This window comes from Apaloderma vittatum, unplaced genomic scaffold (assembly GCF_000703405.1).
Source record: "Apaloderma vittatum isolate BGI_N311 unplaced genomic scaffold, ASM70340v1 scaffold35397, whole genome shotgun sequence".
Lineage (NCBI taxonomy): Eukaryota > Metazoa > Chordata > Aves > Trogoniformes > Trogonidae > Apaloderma > Apaloderma vittatum.
This window is the reverse complement of record NW_009726196.1, coordinates 1-9,342: the sequence shown is the minus strand read 5'-3', so window position 1 is coordinate 9,342 and position 9,342 is coordinate 1. Positions and strand designations below refer to the sequence as shown.

Sequence of the window (9,342 nt, the reverse complement as noted above, 5' to 3'; positions counted from 1 at the left end):
TATATATGTATTCTTTGCACATTATCATGTCTGAAAAAATTGGTTATTTCCTCCAACAGGGTATACAACCACACAAGAAAAATCCCTAAACTGTGCAGAGAACTTTACCTTACATTTCACGCTTAAAATCACTACAGGCAGAATTGCAACTACCCTAAAAATCCTAGAATAGTTTATCTGCAGAAAAACAAATCTAATAAAATAGGCCCTGAAGTGATCAAATTATTAAACTAAAGTTATATGAACAATTTTATTTTGGCATATCAAGAAGCGTTAGAATGTGCTACTGATATTACTTACTGCCAAAACAGTTTACAAAAAGCCATCTAAGCCATCTCACAGATGATAATGTGGGAAGTTTCATGATAGATTTTTTCAGAAGCAATTTTGTCCTTTAGAAGGCATACATTCTTTAGATGTACACTTAATAGGTACTACAGTAACTGAATAGGAAAAATTAATCCTGTATCAAATGTATTAATAACTGTACTAAAGCATAGCATTTCTCTAGAAACTAGATTAGAATTGTTCCATCCTTTGTTCCTCTGTGGAACAAAACACCAAGCCAATTCAATCTGACTGCTACTTAGCTTTGCAAGATTTGATTTATTTTCTGAATTCAGGCCTTCGTTCCAGACTGCCTAGTTCATATGTTCACCAGCATGCACCCAAACACACTGATGGGCATTTTGCCTTCTTGGCAATAGTTCTGAAGCTTTCATTTTACTTTTAAATCAACACTTTCTGTCCAGAGATGTTACGTTATGTTGGTTGTCAGGAATCTAACATTAGCAACGCATATTACTCGCGTCGTAGGAAGCATCTGACACTACATTGTATAGTCCTTCCTCTTAAACGACAACAAATCCAAAACATTTGTGATTTGGTGTAAAAATATCTGCTTACCTGCCACACTCCCACAATTGCGTTGGCTACTAATATAAGTAAGATTACAAAAGGCTCTACAAACGCTGTGATTGTTTCTTCGCCTTCTTCAAACCAGGCCAGGACCTGTAAGAGAAACACAATGTTTTAAATTACTGATTTACACAGACACCTTGCAAGTTTAAGGTCCAGTAAGTTTTAGCTTGAGGTTCAACTTCCTAGACTTGAGTAACTTTGGAAATCTTTTCATCTTCCAAGGTGTAATTCTGTAGTTAATGAATGAGTTGGCAATATGCAATGGAAAAAGAGAAAAAGAATATTTAACAAAGTAGTACAAAGTTCATTTCCAAGGCTGCTTTTCTTTTAAAGGAGTAAGCTATGTATGTGGGAAGCATATTGCTACTTTTGCTTCATGAATGAAAGCGGAAGTTGTCACAACAGCTACAGCAGTAAGAAGTTTGGGTTTTTAAATATCCATTACTGTATAAAACAGGATGCAGACAGACTAGTTTGACTACTTAGAACACTACAACTTTGCCAGAATTTGAATTTTAACCAAATTAATTGTTCTTTACCAATAAATTAAGACGCACAAATGGAAACAGCTTTACAAATTTTCGGTGGGTAGATTAAAAAACAATAAAAAGAACTTAAGTACAAGTAGGGTCTTGTTGAAGCATTTAAGTGAATTGTATAGTTATATCTAAAGTTGAATTCTGAGCCGAGTAACTGATAAAACTCAAAAACTAATTTTAAAAACCAAATTGAGGACTTGCATAAAAGGCTCAGAGATTTTATTTTACTGTATTTGCTTTAGAATTGCACTCTGGTTTTAGGCTTCTGCCAGTCATTTGACTAGTATGGGTATGTGTCAGGGCCTCTGTAGAGTTCTCTAGTTACTAAAGAAAAGTCAAGCTAACATGACCAGAGAGGAAGAGCTTTCTCACCAACACATTGAGCAACAGGAAGCCTGGAAAGTGACAGTAAATAGGAACAACGTGTTGAGATAATTAGGGCTGGTAGTCAGGCAACAGCAGTCTGAATCACTAGAAGACTGCAGCGAATAAACCATTACTAAAGCAAGCGCCTTAATTCCACCAACATGCTGCTCAGACCTATTGCTCAATTGTGAAACGCTCCAGGATGTTAAAAGGAAGGAGCAGCAGCACGAAAGCTTTAAGCAGAAAACAGACTGTCAAGCAAATCCAACGCAACAAATTTTTACGACAAAGATAAACTTATAAGATCCAAGTCATGAATACTAACACGGATACATTCCAGCTGGCAACGCATCATTTTGAGGGTCCACATAATCCCTCTGGAATAGAGATTTAGTTAGGATCTCTTACACTTCCTACATCTCAGTGTTTCTCCCTTCCTCCCACACCAGCAGTCTCCAATCCCCAGCAACAACTTCTGCCATTTGACCTGCCAGAGCAGTCATATAGTCCATGTTGTCATCTTCATTCCATGTATTATCCCTTGCAGCATGGAGAGCTTTTGCTCTGCACCAGCACTGTTGCCTCCCGTGGAGCTACAGAAAAGGCTAATAGTACACTTCCAGTTTCCTTAGCATTTACAAGGTCACACACTGCCATCAGAAAATCTGCCTAGTATCCGTTTCTTCCCCCCCTTCCTTTCTCAGAATTAAGTGGAGCCCACTTTGCTTCCAACAAAGCAAGTAAATTTGATCATTCTGTGATGTTCTTAACAGAGCAGGCACCTATAAGGTTAATCAGAATAAAACATCTGCTTTACACAACACTAAATAATAACCTTTTCAGATGGAAGACCACAACTGTTGTAAAATAACATCAAGAATGCCTGCATCTTAAGAGAGGTAAGGAAAGTAGCTACAAGGACAGCAAGATGCAAATATGCCAAGGAGAAGCAAAATTAAGTTTTCAAGGAATCCTTCCTTTCAAGAAGCCATTATTTCAAAAAGAGCAGATTAATTCAGGCAGGAGGTCCTGACCGTACAGATCTGATAGTTTAGATCTTCACTGTTGTTTTTTTGGCAAAGCTGCCAATCTGTGACCAGATTAAAATGAAGCATCTAGTTAATGCTGGAAGGTGGCAACACACATTTCTCTCCCAAAAAGTTGCCATGCAATTACTGACAGCGGAATGATCTCAGCTCTAGCTCTAGAAAGTTTTAGTAAACATAGACACATAAATAACAGAACATATTATGAGTCCTTGGCTTCATTATAACAGATTACAGCTATATTAACATGCCATTTAGGACACTTGTGCTACACGAGACATATTGCTGTAACAGGTCAGTTTTATTATTTGACAGTAGCCTCAAGTAAAAACAAAACCACAGCAAAAACCAAAGAGAAAGTAGAACAAGGAATACAAGTACTTAATTAGGTGTTTTGAGTAAAAAGAGATCATATGCTGAAGCCTGGTAGAGACTAGACAATTCTTGTCCAAGACATTGAGTCCTTGTCACAAAGTTTCCACTACCGCACTTTTAAGATCCTGGCAAGGTTTACAATGAGAGATCTTTTATTTGACTCCTACTCAGAAGGGCCCCACCAAAATTTAGCCCTAATCACTTTAAGACTCACATGTAGAACAGCTTAATTTCCAGGTCATTGATCTTCAATGCACTGTTCAGGCAGTATGGTCAATAACTAAAGTTACCATCTATTTAAGAAGCTTAAAAGAGTAAGGGAAAAAAAAAAAGAAAAAGAAGATAATTGCTCGAGAGAAATGCAAGTCTGAAAATACAAGGGAAATTAATAGCAAGACATAAAAGTCCCATATCAACAGCCAATGTAAGCAGCTTAAAGGACAACTTTCATTCAGCATATTTGCTTTAGGGCTGCTACGGCTTGCAGAAGCCTATTTTGATCAAAGCCTAATGGGGTGGACCTGCAGGACACTAAGCTGAAAAATACACAATGACAAGCAAATAGCACTTAGTTTTCATGGTTATTTGTAAAAAGGGGGCAGAGGCACAGTGCAGAAGTCAGCCAGCAAAGAGGCAACTACTGACGAAAACTGCTAGAACAGAAGCGTCCTTACAGCTCTTCACATTTCTACAAGTATCTATTGTCAGAGAAGTTATGGAGGCGAGCTGCCTCAAATCACTATTTCCCATTAAGTAACAAGAACAAAATCGAAGAATGGCAATTTCCAGACAGAATTCTGTTGCCCAGCAGGCTGTACCCACTCACCACTAACCGAGGAAAAGCAAACAGTTTGTTGTGAGTAACCTAGCAAGGTTTTTGCTTTGTTTTTAATTTTTACAATGGAAACTTAGAGCGTAGTCTCCCAGCTTGCTTCTATCTCATCCTAACAGAAAGAAAGTCTGGACTAATTAAAGCAGGTCATTTAAAACTAGCGACTGCTTTTAAGAGAGCTTTATTCTCACAGGATACTGTGAATTAAGATTTAGCATATCACCTCTTCCAGTAATGTCTCTTTTTAATACAAATTAGCTTAAAATTAAGCAGATGCAAACTATTTCAGCACTCCCGATGCTTGTTCCATGGCAGCTATTCTGAACACCAGGAAATACTAAAGAAAAACCTCCTAATTTTAGTTCCATTATTCAGGAGAGATTTTTATTTGATATCCCAGAACAAAGGATGGGAAAAACAAACACACAAACACATCTCGACCACACATAAATACAAAATCAAGATTTTTACTGGGTTAGCAGATTGTAAGCACCCATCAGATATGCTACTCTGTATTTCTGAAAATAAACACATTCCTGAGTTTATGGAAGCAGTAAGGGGGGGAAAAAAAGCCCAGATACACTCTACCCACCATTTAATCTCAACAAAGTAAAACGGAATCACAGTTACTTCTCACAGTTTTATCACCTCTACCCATCAGTTGGTATCTTGGGTGCTATCAAGTAATCTGAGTTCAGCTAAAAGCATGACAGTGTCATATTCTACAGCAGTCCTTATCTTGGCACCACATTCTCCCTGCTACTGACCTTAACAGGTAGCTTTCGGGGTGATTTCAGGGCAAAGCTTGCAACATTTTTACTAGCACATCTAATTTCCTCCAAGACTAACTTTGGTCACTGTTTAACACAGATCAGGTTATACTCATGCTAGTTTACAGGCTACAGTGATCTCTGGACTAAATCACAATATATTGTTTTAATCTAAACATGGATATCCGCTGCTAAAAAACATTTCTAGAACATTCACTTCTAAGTCAGCTTAGGAATCAAAGAAATAATTGGGGGGCAAATGCTCTTAGGATGCAGTATTAATATGTAAGTTTTTAGTAGAGTTTATAGTCTATGCTGTATCTTGTAGAAGAAAATTCACTGTGTGTATGCAAAGAAAAGCCTACGTTGCTGTTTAAAGCATGCATACTTTACCAAAGAATTATTCTACATCAGCCACACAATTAACATCTTGCAACTTGTCAAAGTCATTTATACAGCACAGCAAGCTGTTCTTTTATGTAAATACTGTAGACCTGAGTATACGCTACACAAACCACAAGAATTAAATGCCATAGTTCATGGAAAATTAAACATCCTCTTACTTGCACCTAGAAACTCAGGCTATGAAGGCCTCTGAACTGCTGAGATACACTGTACAGATTTATTCTGCTTGGGCTTCACAGGTTCAGGTGAACACCAACACAAGGTCCAAGCCTATATGTAAATCCACTTACGATCAGAAATTATTTATATTGTTTCTTTTCAAAAGTCATACTTGCAGCTTTTACTAACTAGGCACATCTGTACCAGCAGTTTCAACTTGGAATGTAGGACATCGTATCTAGAGCCAGCAAACACCCAGCATATGACCCCTACAATCAGCTAGGGTGACACAGATTCAGCTGTTAGTCTGATTTATTTTCCTGACACATACCTGACAGGAGGTGTGGGAGTAGAGGACACAGAAGGCACTTGGAACACACAAGTCTGTATTTTATATAAGAGGAGATGCTTCTGCACAAAAATCTAACGCAGATCTCAACATTCAAGATTGCTGCTTCTGTGCAGTCACACAGAATCTAATTAACATGATTTATGATCCCAACACAATCACCAGAAAGCCGCCATGACACAAGACAACGATCTATATACCTTGAGATCCTCTCTTGCTTTCATACCTGAATCATGAACTTTTTTTTTAGATTGATGAGGTCAAGAATGCCGGAACTTAGGTGATGCTAGCTACATCTGATTTTTGCAGCAATATAATCTTTGTATCAACATACTCGACATATCTTTACCACTACTACAAAAGTCTAATGCATTGTCATCAAGAAAAAGTGTTAAAACCTAAGAAAACCAGACAACAGATGATCACTTTTTGAGCAAGGAAAAAGCCAGAAACAAACACAAGCGGGAAGTGCTTTTAAAGTAAAAAAATTATAATTTATCTAGGTTTTTTTTTTCTTTTATAGTTCATCAGAAAGAGAAAATATTAACTATTAACATCAATTTATAGTGGGTATCCATAACTCTTCAATAGGAGACAGAGAAGGCAGAGCAGTAGCCCAAGGTCATATACTATGCCAGTGGCACAGAAGCAGAGAACCCAGATCTATCCCACACTCCATTAGACTACAGTCTCCTCTTAATTAGATAGGAAAATTAAGCACGCTGAAAAAAAACAAAACACTGAATCCAGTTACTAATCAAGTTTTCAAAGAGGGCTTAGCAGTGTATGTTCTATGACCTCTGTCATAGAGGTCTGGTACCATACTTAGACTCAGCAATGAAAGCTTAGCTTAGTGAATTTGATTTTCCACTTACTTGGTTATAATAAAACCAAATAACGTACCTTGGCATGAAAGGCTAATGAACTTCTGTACCGTTATGTATCTCATGAGATGAGATGAACACTCATGACTTTTCAGGGACAAAAACACATACCCTTCTCACCCTCAGGGAGCAGGGGGGACCAAACAAATAGAAAAGCTTTTGAATTACATCTTTACTCAATTTTCTATAGCCAGCCTCATTTCCTCCCCTGGAAACAAAAGAGTGAGTTAAAGCACATCTGTCTCCATGGTCAAGGCCAATGGCACCCATCTCTGCTCAGCTGGTAACAGTATGTGCACATCAAACCCCAAAGCGCTTAGAAAAGGGTTGGTGTGGGGATGGCCAAAGCATCTCTCGATGGAGGATCCATCGGCAACACAGATTATGCCACAGCAGCCACGACACTGCAATCCTGCCCCCATCAAACCCAATCACTTTGAAGCACATTCTCCTCTGCCCATCCTACTTAGCTTGCCCTTAAGCTAAAGAGTCACCACAATTTCCACTGCCCCCAAACGCTGCAGCATTTCATTTTGTTAAAGTAGTTAACTACAACTCCAGGGCAAAGTCTACCGCAAACTCTGCCTCCTATCTCAACAATTTAATATGCTGCACACTTTTGTTTCTGTTGTCCAGCTCCTCAAGACATACAGCCTTCATCTTCCTTCAACACTTAGCCTCTACTCAGTTTTTCAGCAAACGCATACCGGTTACACATTATGTAAAATGATTGCCCAACCATGCTTTAAAAAATAATAAAGAAAATTACATTAAAAGTGTCCTTATTCTTTCAATCCTGTATGCAAAGCAAGATGTCCATTTAATGACTAGACTATTCAAAGGTCAGTTACCAAATTTGGTCAACAATAGTGCCATCACAGCCGTCACCATTCTTGTCACCGTCAGAAGCAACAACTGTCACCTTGCTATTATCAGGAAGGGAAGGCAACTGGAATATTCGCTGTGTAAATTCTATTTACAGTCCGCACTGCATCCAAAAATGTCTTCCAATGATTATGCATTGAGCTTGATAACGATTAACTCAAAGGCAAGAAGAATGTCCAGTTAAACACTTACTCAAGGTTAGTTTTCAAAGCCAACAAAAGCATTGGGAAATCCCACCTCAAATAAGCAAACTGGGCTGAATGAAAAGCACTTTTAAAATACCTGTCTAGTGTAGTTACATACTTATGACTCATGCAATGAAAGATTCCCTTAGATTTTGTTTTCTAGCACACAGAAACCTCTCTGCAAAGCAACTAATTTAAGAAATAGCAATTCACACTGTATACTTCTACGTTTTGAGAAAAAGAATAACTTCGGTACATAGAGTCTCTGTACACTGGAAAATCCATCATTCTGCAACACAGAAGCCTATGAAATTAAAAAAAAAATAAAATCATACTTACAAAAGATATGCAAGCTGCCAGCAACAAAATTCTAACTAGTAAGTCTTCAAATTGCTCAATCACAAGCTCGAGTAAGGTTTTTCCTGCAATATGTAACAAAGCCATTTAGTTATGTGCATTTAAAAACTGATGAATTACCTACAAGAATTAGCAGAAGGACTCATCAACGTGCTTACCTTCCTCAGCTGGTAACTCTGTTGGGGGAAGATTTTTCCAGGAAGCATGTCAAAGAAAAGAAATCATTGAAGAAACATATTAGAGCATTATACGGCATCTATCACATATCATTCCCGAACTGCCCTCTCAGCTGGGTTGGATTTGACAGCCCCATTAAGGTGGCTCTGAAAAGGCCCGATAGTTTTGCATTTTAAGACATGTACAGGTCAGGCTAAGTCAGGTTAGCCGGAATGTGCTAATGGTTATAATTCAGCCAAGTCATCACTCCAGCCAGCTGTGGGACTTCTGCTGTTGCTGCACACAAAGGGTCAAAGGCTCAAATTGCTTTTCAAACGCTTTCTGACACAGCTTTTCCTCCACCTTCACTTAAAAAACCCAACAAACCCCAAACCACCAAACTTGCTTCAAAATATTTCAAATTCTTTCCTCCATTTTAAATATAAGTTCTTATTTCTTCTCCCTCTTTCATTTCCCCACAACTAGATTTAGTAATTCCAGAGGCACAAAAGCAGTGTAAAAGCTAAATACATTATAATAAAACCCCACTGTACAGTCTTCTCACCACTTTTCATTTTTACACAGCGGCATGGGAGTTCAAAAGGGACTATGAAGACACGGATTGAACAAAAAAAACCAAAACCACCTTATGGGTTGAATTCTGGGTCTCGACTCGGGAGAAGAATGTAAAATAAGGGACAGAAAGGCACTGAAAAGCAGGGGAAAGCGAAGGTCAACACGGGGGGGAAAATAAAAAAAAGAAAAAATAAAAAAAAGAGACTCAAAAGGCCAAACCGCGCAGCGCTTCTTTTGCGACTGGAAGATTCTTCCACCGTTAAGGTGAAAGGGAACGGAGGTGACACGCTCCTTCCCCAGGCAGCCCCGGGAGCCCGGGCTATGAAAGAAACCCACGAGGTGGGGTGAAGTCAGCCATCTTCTCTGCCTCGCTCCTATTCCGGGTCCTGTAAGAGATGCCGGCTTCGCCAATTACACACGCGTTTAGGCCTCGGAACAGGGCCCCGAGAAGGACGAGCGAGAGAAAGAATAAAAATAAAAAGAAGAAAAAACTAAAGGGGTGTAAAAGGGGGCAGAGGGGAGGGGGCGAAAGCCGGC

At 38.8% G+C, this 9,342-nt stretch overlaps 1 protein-coding gene across 1 annotated transcript in view; it reads right to left on the bottom strand.

Annotated features, from left to right (window-relative positions):
- Positions 1-8,264, bottom strand: part of LOC104276774 (sarcoplasmic/endoplasmic reticulum calcium ATPase 2) — a 44,012-nt gene extending 35,748 nt beyond the window's left edge. Inside the window, exons 1-3 of the mRNA XM_009873205.1 lie at positions 8,232-8,264; positions 8,056-8,138; positions 907-1,011 (exon numbers count right to left, since the gene is read on the bottom strand). The gene's annotated coding sequence lies outside the window, so the exon portion shown is untranslated. The remainder of the gene's footprint in view (positions 1-906; positions 1,012-8,055; positions 8,139-8,231) is intronic.
- Between the last annotated feature and the right edge of the window lie 1,078 nt (positions 8,265-9,342).